This window comes from Stomoxys calcitrans, chromosome 3, assembly GCF_963082655.1.
Source record: "Stomoxys calcitrans chromosome 3, idStoCalc2.1, whole genome shotgun sequence".
Taxonomy (NCBI): Eukaryota; Metazoa; Arthropoda; class Insecta; order Diptera; family Muscidae; genus Stomoxys; species Stomoxys calcitrans.
Genome location: NC_081554.1, coordinates 63,253,435 through 63,265,732, shown reverse-complemented (window position 1 = coordinate 63,265,732; position 12,298 = coordinate 63,253,435). Strand labels below are relative to the sequence as shown.

General features: G+C 36.5%; 1 protein-coding gene across 10 annotated transcripts in view; it reads left to right on the top strand.

Moving 5' to 3' along the window:
- LOC106082527 (CUGBP Elav-like family member 2) overlaps positions 1 to 12,298 on the top strand; it is a 632,612-nt gene that overhangs the window by 600,238 nt on the left and 20,076 nt on the right. The window lies entirely within an intron of this gene.

The window sequence follows — 12,298 nt, the reverse complement described above, 5'->3', positions numbered from 1 at the left end:
AGAGATCAGTCTATATGGCAGCTATATTCAAATCTGGACCGATCTGGGCAAAGTTGAAGAAGGACGTCGAAGAGCCTAACTAAACTCACCGTCTCAAATTTCAGCGACATCGGACAATAAATGCGTCTTTTATGGCCCCAAAACCTAAAACCTAGATATCGGTCCATATGGCTCTATATCCAAATCTGGACCGATTTGTGCGATATTGCAGAAGTATATCTAGGGGCTTAACTTAACTCACTGTCCCAGATTTCGGCGACATCGGACAATAAATGAGCATTTTATGGGCCAAAAACCTTAAATCAAGAAATCGGTCTATATGGCAGCTATATCCAAATCTGAACCGATCTGGGCCAAATTGAAGAAAGATGTCGAAGGGCCTTAGACAACTCACTGTCCCAAGCTTTAGCAAAATCGGATAATAAATGTGGTTTTTATGGGTCTATTACCCTAAATCGAAGGATCGGTCTATATGCCAGTTATATCCAAATCTGGACCGATCTGGACCAATTTGGCGAAGGATGTCGATGGACCTAACACAATGTACTGTCCCGAATTTCATCAAAATCGGATAATAAATATGGTTTTTGTGGGCCTAAGACCCTGCATCGGAGGATCGGTCTATATGGCAGCTATATCCAAATCTGGACCGATCTGAGCCAAATTGAAAAAGGATGTCGAAGGGCCTAACACAACTCACTGTCCCAAATTTCAGCAAAATCGGATAATAAATGTGGCTTTTATGGGCCTAAGACCCTAAATCGGCGGATCGGTCTATATGGGGGCTATATCAAGATATAGTCCGATATAGCCCATCTTCAAACTTAACATGCTGATGGACAAAAAAAAAATCTTTGCAAAGTTGCAGCTCAATATCTCTATTTTTAAAGACTGTAGCGTGATTTCAATAGACAGACGGACGGACATGGCTAGATTGTCTTAGATTTTTACGCTGATCAAGAATATATATACTTTATAGGGTCGGAAATGGATATTTCGATGTGTTGCAAACGGAATGACAAAATAAATATACCCCCATCCTTCGGTAGTGGGTATTAAAATTAAGACCAAAGAAATGAAAGAGCAAAGAGGCGAAGCTTCGTTATAATGTAGTCAACACTTCAATTCCATCTTTTGTCCCACGATTCAAAATCTAATTAGAATTTTCATCGTTTAGTTTTGTAATTCCCCCAATGTGCTGCATGCTCTGTGCTGTACACACATTGATAATGTTAATGTCAAAGTTATTAATGACATTAATATGGCTTTTGTGTGCATCCAAATTTGGCATGAATGCATCTTTTGTGAGTCCAGACCACATACATAGCAAACACACATGCACATACATACACAAGTGTCCAAAAGTGAACACGAACATAGCACACAAACATATTTGCTAACATGCATCAAGCATCATATGTTGCTGCTGTGTGATGAATTTTCATATCGGTTAATTTAATTGAATTTTAACCTTGCATTCTAGCACAGGCTATAGGTGTGCTATGTGTGTGTGTGCTCCAAGTTCTTCGCTGTATGGATGAGTGTGTGTGTATGTGACAATCTGAAAATTGTGACATCCTCATTATCGCCATCACCATCAGCATTGGCAACGTTAAAGGCAACATCAGCATTCTATTGCAGTCATGCATCATGCTCCAAACTCTATCATCAGTTCATATATTCAAAGGCACGTATGTGGGGGATGAGCATCATACCCGAGGCGAGAGTGGGTCTGGGTATTTGTTTGGGGCATAGGTTGCTGTAAATCCTTTTGCTGTATGAACTTTGAGCCTCAAGAAGGATGCCATAAGCAGATTTGAAATGTTGCATTGTATATGTCTGTGGAGAAAAGTTACACAGTTCTATTATCTCCAGTATAAGCTGCACGTATTCGATTTTTCTGCCAGAAGCATGATTTTAGCGTGATGCTAAATCACAATGAAAATTAAGTAGGTGCAACAATGCAAATAGGCGAAGGTGTAAATGGACATAATTATACTGTAAATTTGACAGAATGGTAGTTACATTCGCCATAGGGCATGACTGGGGAATAACAAATTTCTCGGGCGAAGTTCAAATTGGTCAAGAGAATAATAAGACAAGAAGAAGAAGGGTTAGGCTTATAAAATCTTGTTATATAAAACAAGTAAAAAGGCATTAAGTTCAGGCCGGGCCAAATTTTGGATACACACCACCTCGGGTATATATGTAAACCACCTTTCATCAAAATCTGGTGAAAATTGCATACCTTATGTCCCATAGCAGTTATATCGAACTATGATCCGATTTGGACCAAATGCTAATAAGTACAAGTCATTGTTTAAATGTGTATAACAAAATATTAGTCTTTTTAGTAGCTATATCTAAAAATAAACCGATCTGAAACATATACAACATGGATGTTGAAAAGCCTAACATAAGTCAAATTTCAGTCAAATCGGATTATAAATGCGACTTTTTTGGGGCCAAGACTTTAAATTGAGATATCGGTCTATATGGCAGCTATATGCAAATCTTGATCGATCTAGATCAATTTGCAGAACCATCGGACAATAAATGCGCCTTTATGGGCCTGAAACATTAAATCGAGAGATCGGCCTATATGTCAGCTATATCCAAATCTGGACCGATCTAAGTGAAATTGAAGAAGGATGTCGAACGGCCTAACACAACTCACTGTCCTAAACTGCGGCGACATCGGACAATAAATGCGCTTTTTATGGCCCCAAAACCTAAAAAACGAGAGATCGGTCTATATGGGAGCTATATCCAAATCAAAACCGATCTCTGCCATAATGCAGAAGTATGTCAAGCGGCTGAACTTAACTCACTGTCCCAAATTTCGGCGACATCGGACAATAAATGTGGCTTATATGGGCCTAAGACCCTAAATCGGAGGATCGGTCTATATGGCAGCTATATCCACATCTGGACTGATCTGAGCCAAATTAACGAAGAATATCGAAGGGCCAAAGACAACTCACTGCCCCAAATTTCAGCAAAATCGGATAATAAATGTGGCTTTTATTGGCCTAAGACCCTAAATCGGGGGATCGGTCTATATGGCAGCTATATCCACATCTGAACCGATCTGAGCCAAATTGATGAAGAACATCGAAGAGCCAAAGACAACTCACTGTCCCAAATTTCACCAAATTGGATTATAAATGTGGCTTTTGTTGGCCCAAGACCCTAAATCGGAGGATCGGTCTATATGGCAGCTATATCCAAATCTGGACCGATCTGGGCCAAATTGACGAAGAATGTCGAAAGACCTAACACAACTCACTGTCCCAAATTTAAACAAAATTGGAGTATAAATGTGGATTTTGTTGGCCTATGACCCTAAATCGGGGGATCGGTTTATATGTCAGCTATATCTACACCTGGACCGATCTGGGCCAAATTGACGAAGGATGTCTAAGGGCGTAAAACAACTCAGTGTTCCAAATTTTAGCAAAATCGGATAATAAATGTGGCTTTTATTGGCCTAAGACCCTAAATCGGTGGATCGGTCTATATGGGGGATATATCAAGATATTGTCCGATATAGTCCATCTTCGAACTTAACCTGCTTCTGGACAAAAAAGAAATCTGTGCAAAGTTTCAGCTAAATATCTCTATTTTTGGAGACTGTAGCGTGATTTCAACAGACAGACGGATAGACGGACGCACATGTCTAGATCGTCTTAGATTTTTACGCTGATCACTAATATATATACTTTATAGGGTCGGTAATGGATATTTCGATGTGTTGCAAACGGAATGACAAAATGAATATACCCCATCCTTCGGTGGTGGGTATAAAAATCAATTTGTGTTTGTCTGTTCCCTATGGACTCAAAAACGGCTGAACCGATTTTCTTGAAATTTTGACAGATGATGCATAATGATCCCGTGGTGAAAATAGGGTACTTAATTTTTTGATTTCTAAAAGGGTGGAGGACTCTTCCCCTAACCCTAATTTTCAGATATGACAGATCTCGGAGATGGGTGGTGCGATTTAAACGAAATTTTGTGTGATCTCTTTTAGTAATCTAACAACAAATTTTTGCTATTCAAATTCCGGATGGGCTACCTAGGAGGGACGCCCCACCCCAAATTCTAGCAAATATATATGTATATAGACAAATCACAACAATATTGGTCTCAAATGAAAGGTATTTAAGATTAGAAAACATATTTGATATTAAGTTTTCGGATGATGATGATAGATGATGCATAATGATCCCGTGATGAAAATAGGGTACTACATTTTTTGATTTCTGAAGGGGGGGCGGACCCTCCTCCTTACCCTAATTTTCAGAAACGCCAGATCTCGGAGATGGATGGTGCGATTTAAACGAAATTTTGTGTGATCTTTTATAGTAACCTAAAAATAAAATTTTTCTATTCAAATTCCGGATGGGATACCCAGGGGGGACGCCCCACCCCAAATTCTAGCAAATATATATAAATCACAACAATATGGGATTCAAATGAAAGTATTTAGGATTAGAAGACATATTTGATATCTTATTTTCGGACCAAGTATTTGGGAAACCACCCCAAATCCCCAAAACACTCCTAAATCGAACATATTTACCGACCATGGCAATATGGGACTCAAATTAAAGGGTAGAATGCGAGTAGTATGCGAATACCACCAAAAAAGAACGTATTTGCTGTGGAGGAAGAAGTATTTTAGAGTGTTACACGAATCTGATATATATTTGCAGGGCCAAGTCACTGAGTGGCCGCCCCATCCCCCATAACAACCCCCAAATAGGACGTATTTGCTCACCATGACAATTTGGACCTGAAGAGAATTGAGTCCGATATTGATAGTTTTTTGGGCTCATACCCCAAACCGCACATATTTGCAGACTTTTGCAATAAGAAAACAAATTTGATACCCAATTTTAAGGTCAATGGCAATATGCGGATCAAATAAACGATATTTTGTAGTAGAGCACGAAATCCAGGTATTTTCATGACTAAGGGTACCACCAGCTCTCCAAAACACCGCTTAATCGTACATATTTACCAACCATGTCAAATATGAATGGTTTTGGGGAGTAGAGCACGAAATTGAAACCCACTTTCGGGACCAATTTGCCGGGGCTCTTACTCCTTCCCCAAAACACCCAACAAATAGCAATTATTTGCTGACTATCGAAATATCGGACTCAAATAATGGTATTTGGGAGTAGAATACGAATGTGATATCCACGACCATGTATTTGGGGTACCGGCCCTTCGCCAAAACGTCCCCAAAGAGTGAGTACAAATTTACCGACCATGGCAATATGTTGTGTCTCAAACGAAAAGTATTTGAGATTAGAAAACGAATTTCATAACTAATTTTGAGGCCAAGTTTTTGGGGGACGCTTCATCCCATAAACTTGCCTTAAACCAATGGCAATATTGGGTTTAAAAAAATGGTATTTGAAAGAAGAGCGCAATGTTTATATTTTTTTCAAGGCCATGATTTACCGATCATGGCAATATGGGGCTCAAGTAAGAGTTATTAAGGAATAGAGCACGAAATTCATACCCACTTTCGGGAGTCCATACAAGGGCTCCACATCACCCCCTTAACCCACCAATCATTACCCTAGGGTCCTTTCCACTCCCAAAATCCCCATGAGAATATCGGACTCAAAGAGTGTATTTTAAGAGCCGAGTACATCTAACACCCAACTTTTTTTTTAGAGAAACATTTTTTAAAGAAATTTCCCCAAAATTTCATTTTCATAAATTCTTAAAAAATAAAATTTTAGGAGAACTTTTTAGCTTTAGGCACAATAATCACTAAAATGCCCCTAAGATCATTCCTTTCACTCATAGAGAAAAGGCTACTAGCCTCATCTTTTCATTATTAAAACCTTTTTCAATTTAAAAACTCTCATCACTCCAAAATGAATATTCATGACATAACCATCTGTCAGCCCCATCGAAGCTTATCTATATTTGATCAATTTCAAGGCACTATAGCGTCTCGCATATTGTGTGCAAACACCTATTGACAAATCATTAACATTGATGGGATTTAAATATGCCTTCTCTATCTATAAGTCCATGCCGCAATGGCATGAATAGATGTTTCAATTCATAGTCCATTGTAGGCATTGATTGATTCTTTCATAATGTGTGGAGGGCATAATGATAATAACGATGAAGATGATGCTCAAGATAATGTGGTGCCATAGTATATCTCATTAATATTTCATTGTCTTTGTGTAATGACTGAAGCTGTTATTGCTACTACAATGTCACATCAATATTTGTATTGGAACTCTGGCCGCTGGAGATTGCTTAACACCAGTTCATGAAATATGAAAATTTCATTTAATCATTATCTCTTCACATATTATTGTGATGTTCCCCAAGCCATATGTGAATGGTATCAAAGAAATGTTAAATTATATCACAAGTAATTTCAACTTGACCAGAAGGCTAAGAATCTGTTGAAACTATGGCAAATCAAGGGTTTACTTCATCTATTATGATAGGCTTAAATTTGATCCTTTATTCATAATGAATGTACCAATCATGGCCAAGGGATAGAATGCCTATGTCCTTAGGCAGATTGGTGTCACACATTTTTGTGAGATAGGAAATCGGGAAATTAAAGGTTGTGTTTGTTTGGAAGTTGATGAAAGGTCTTTTGAATGGCTTCAAATTCGTTCAAAAGCTAAGGTTAATAGTTTAACAAATTGACATGAAATATGAAATCTATAAAGGAGAAGACATAGTTGCAAATGCAAATTTTGCCCATGAACATGCCACTAAGGAACAGGGGTAAACTTCTCACATATCAATAAGTGCAGACCGATTCGTGTTTAAGCTCAATGATTTGGGGCCTACCTGTTATAGCCGTCTCCGAACGGCGTGCCGCAGTGCGACACCTCTTTGGAGAGAAGTTTTAAGATAGGAATCACTACAAATTTGCAAGGATTTGAACGAAATTTGGTAAGGACTGAACACCTCTGACGAAACACATAATAAAACAAAATAAAATAAAATAAAATAAAAAAAAAATAAAATAATAAATAAAATAAATTAAAATAAAATAAAATAAAATAAAGTAAAATAATATAAAATAAAATAAAATAAAATAAAATAAAATAAAATAAAATAAAACAAAACAAAATAAAATAAAATAAAATAAAATAAAATAAAATAAAATAAAATAAAATAAAATAAAATAAAACAAAATAAAAAAAAATAAAATAAAATAAAATAAAATAAAATAAAGTAAAATGAAATAAAATAAAATAAAATAAAGTAAAATGAAATAAAATAATATAAAATAAAATAAAATAAAATAAAATAAAATAAAATAAAATTAAATAAAATAAAATAAAATAAAATAAAATAAAATAAAATAAAATAAAATAAAATAAAATAAAATAAAATAAAATAAAATAAAATAAAATAAAATAAAATAAAATAAAATAAAATAAAATAAAATAAAATAAAATAAAATAAAATAAAATAAAATAAAATAAAATAAAATAAAATAAAATAAAATAAAATAAAATAAAATAAAATAAAATAAAATAAAATAAAATAAAATAAAATAAAATAAAATAAAATAAAATAAAATAAAATAAAATAAAATAAAATAAAATAAAATAAAATAAAATAAAAAAAAATAAAATAAAATAAAATAAAATAAAAAAAAAAATAAAATAAAATAAAATAAAATAAAATAAAATAAAATAAAATAAAATAAAATAAATAATAATTAAAAAAAAAATTAATACAAAATAAAATAAAATAAAATAAAATAAAAAAAAATAAAATAAAATTAATAATAATTAAAAAAAAAAAATTAATACAAAATAAAATAAAATAAAATAATAAAATTAATATGAAATAAAACAAGTAAAAGCTTGTTAAGTTCGGCCGGGCCGAATCTTATATACCCTCCACCATGGATCGCATTAGTCGAGCTCTTGCCCTTGGGGCTGAGGGATATCGTATCGGGGAGCTGTATAAGGCTATAAACCGGTTCATGCCATATTCGATACGTATGTTAAAGGTTATGAGAGAAGCCGGTGTACAAAATTTCAGCCAAATCGGATAATACTTGCGCCCTTTAGAAGCTCAAGAAGTCAAGATCCTATATTGGTTTATATGGCCGCTATATCAGGTTATGGACCGATTTAAACTATTCTCAGCACAGTTGTTGAAAGTTAGAACAAAACACCTCATGCAAAATTTCAGCTAAATCGAATAATAATTGCGCCCTCTAGTGGCTCAAGAAGTCAAGACCCCAGATCGGTTTATATGGTTATGGTATATCAGGTTATGAATCGATTTGAACCATACTTACCTAAATTATTGGGAGTTATGCAAAAACCCTGCTAGCAAAATTTTAGTCCAATCGGATGAGAATTGCGCCCTTTAGAGGCTTAAGAAGTCAAGACCCAAGATCGGCTTATATGGCAGCTATATCAAAACTTGGACCGATTTGAACTATACATAGCGCAGTTGTTGGAAGTGACACCAAAACACCACGTCCAAAATTTCAGACAAATCGGTAGAGAATTGCGCCCTCTATAGGCTCAAGAAGTCAAGACCCAAGATGGAATTATATATTAGCTATATCCAAACATGGACCGATATGGCCCATTGAAGGTTATAACAAGTAAAATGTGTTAAGTTCGGCACGGCCCACTACCATAGAAATATTAATCATGGTAGTTTATTATAATCCCTCTAAATATATCTAAGTAATATTCAAATCTAGGGTGGTTAGGATCATATCTGATTCAGGTACCGATAACTCTTATACAAGACACAACAAATTTGCCCATGAACATTGTATTAAGGAACGGGGGCAAACTTCTGACATATTATTGAGTGCTGTTCGATTCAAGTCTCAGCTCAATGATAAGGAGCCTCCTTTTTATAGCCGAGTCCGAACGGCGTGCCACAGTGCGAAACCTCTTCAAAGGAAAAGTTTTTACTTGGCATAGTACCTCACAAATTTAATGTAATAACCACCGCTGACAATTTTATGATGGTCACAAGCGGACATGATAACCTCTGCGCTACGCGGGCCATTTGATATAGCTGGCAATTTGACTTCCTGAGCGTCTGGAGGGCGCAGTTATTATTCGATTTGCCTCAAATTTTGGATGTGGTGTTTTTCTATGTTTCGTTGAAGTAAAAGAAGGTCAATATAACTTTTGGTGTCATAACGGGACACATAGGATTACGAGCTCACTTATGCAAAATCGGTGAGGCAAGTGATGGCATGTGTAGGGGATGTGGGAAAGATGATGAGACGTTGGAGCATTTCCTATGTCATTGCCCGGCTTTCGCGGCTAACAGACAACGGTACTTAGGTTGGGACACGATACCAGACATGAACAAACTTAGGGGAGTGATATGGAAAGCAATTAAGGATTTTGTAAGTAGAACAGAATGAGGTACATTCATTTTGTCATTCCGTTTGCAACACATCGTAATATCCCTTTCCGATCCTAAAAAGTATATACATTCTTGATCGTCGTAAAAATCAGAGGCGATTTAGCCATGTCCGTCTGTCTTCAACAGACTATCTTTAAGAACAGAGATATTGAGATGAAACTTTGCACAGATTATTTTTTGTCCATAGGTAGGTTAAGTTCGAATATGGGCTATATCGAAATATATCTTGAAAAAACCCCCATATAGACCGATCTCTCGATTTAAGGTCTTGGACCCATAAAAAACGCATTTATTGTCCGATTTCAACGAAATCGGATTTAAGGCGCATTTATTTTCCGGTCTCGCCTAAATTTGAAACAGTAAGTTGTGTCAGGCCCTTCGACATTGTTCTTCAAATTGGTCCAGATTGGTCCAGATTTCGATATAGCTGCCATATAGGCCGATCTCTCGATTTAATGTCTTAGGCCCATATAAGGCGCATTTATCGTCCGATTTTGCCGAAATTTGGGTCAGGGAGTTGTATTAGACCCGTTGACATCCTTCTCCAATTTGGCCTAGATCGGTTCAGATTTGGATATAGCTGCCATATAGACCGATCTCTCGATTTTAGATTTTGGGCCCATAAAAGGCGCATTTATTGTCCGATGTCGCCGAAATTTGGGATATTGAGTTGTGTGAGGGCCTTCGACAGCCTTCTGCAATTTGGTCCAGATCGGTTCAGATTTGAATATAGCTGCGATATAGACCGATCTCTCGATTTTAGGTTTTGGGCCCATAAAAGGCGTATTTATTGTGCGATTTCGCCGAAATTTGGGTCAGTGAGTTGTGTTAGACCCGTTGACATCCTTCTCCAATTTGGTCCAGATCGGTCCTGATTTGGATATAGCTGCCATATAGACCGATCTCTCGATTTTAGGTTTTGGGCCCATAAAAGGCTCATTTATTGTCCGATGTCGCCGAAATTTGGGACAGTGAGTTGTGTGAGAGCCTTCCATCATTCTTCTGCAATTTGTCCCAGATCGGTCCTGATTTGAATATAGCTGCCATATAGACCGATGTCTCGATTTAAAGTCTTGGACCCATAAAAGACGTATTTATTGTGTGATTTCGCCGAAATTTGCTACAGTGAGTTATGCTAGGCTTTTCGACATCCGTGTCGTATATGGTTCAGATCGGTCTGTAAATTGGATAAAGCTACCAAAAAGACCAATATTTTGTTCTACAAAATTAAACAATGGCTTGTATGGGTTGTCCAAAAAGTAATTGCAGATTTTTTAAAAGAAAGTAAATGCATTTTTAATAAAACTTAGAATGAACTTTAATCAAATAAACTTTTTTTACACTTTTTTTCTAAAGCAAGCTAAAAGTCACAGCTGATAACTGACAGAAGAAAGAATGCAATTACAGAGTCACAAGCTGTGAAAAAATTTGTCAACGCCGACTATATGAAAAATCCGCAATTACTTTTTGGGCATCCCAATATTTACTAGACCACTCAATGTCCGTGCCGAATTTGGTCTAAATTGGACCATATTTCGATATAGCTGCATAAATGGGGGCATAAATTATGAATTTTTCACCGGATTATGACGAAAGGTGGTTTACATATACACCGGAGGTTTTGGGTATCTAAAGTTCGGTCCTGCCGAACTTAACGCCTTTTTACTTGTTCATCGTATCATTTCTTGACAGAACATGCATTTCTTCTGTTTTACTTTCCCAAATATTCCAACATATGTTCTGAGTTGACTTCTTTCCCAACCCTTGGTAATTTCCTATTTGATTTTCAAAAATATTCCAACACATGTTCTGTAGTTTACTTACAATGCCAACCCTTGGTTGTATGCCATATCCATTCTGATCTGGGTAATGTTTCTCCTTCTCCTGAGGTTTGTTGAAGGAACTGGTTGGTAACGACGGGTGTGCCAAAAGCTCCGGCGTAGGTATATCCGTGCTTGCATGGGGACGGGCGTTTTTTCATCCCCCGCTCTGGTTCTCCATTGCTCCTGTCTTTCTATTATTCGTGTATAACCTCTTGTCCGAGGTCTCACATCTTCTTTCTCTGTTTATAGGGTACCACAATGGGCCAAACTGGCCTCCGAGTGAACTCACCATTTGTGGGCAACCCATTTAACCCTACCTAATGTTAGTTTAGCGACTGTCCAGGGAGATGCAAAACTTCCAAAAAACTTTGTTTGTTTTTCTGTTCGTTCTGCTGATTATCAGCATAGGTGGTCTTTCATCATGTTTCTGCAGCCGTTTATAAGATATGCTTCTTAAATAGATCTTCTTTTCGAGACTACTGGCCTGCGTGCATTTCGCCTTTTGTATTATTTCTGTCAATAACCGCCTACCAGTTCCTCTTTGTTGTGATTTCTTGTTAACTTGGCATAAGAAGTTAGGAATACTCCGCCTTAATACGCGTTGCACTATGTTCTCTTGTTTATCTTTCCATCTTTAGCATTTCCCATATACATCTTCAACTCCATATGAGCTTTTATGAACATAGATGCCACATTTTGCACATTTGTATACAATGCTTGATTTGGTGGCCCAATTCAGGTGCGATATTTCATCATAATTAGTACTGATTCCAGATGCGTACATATTTCTTTCATTCGCTATGCTTTATTAAGGACGTAGTTGGTAGGTTGTTGATTTGTCCTTCTCGCGTCTTTTCCAGAATTTGGCGCAGTGTGAATATCTGGTCCAGGGTGAATTTACCAGGTCTACAGCCGCATAGATAGGGTCCAATTATTTCATTGACTTTAGGTTTTAATCTCTCACACAGTACGCTCGAGAGTATTTTGTATGAGACGGATAGGAGACTTATTTCTCTGTAGTTGGCACATTGCGTCTTGACTCCTTTGTT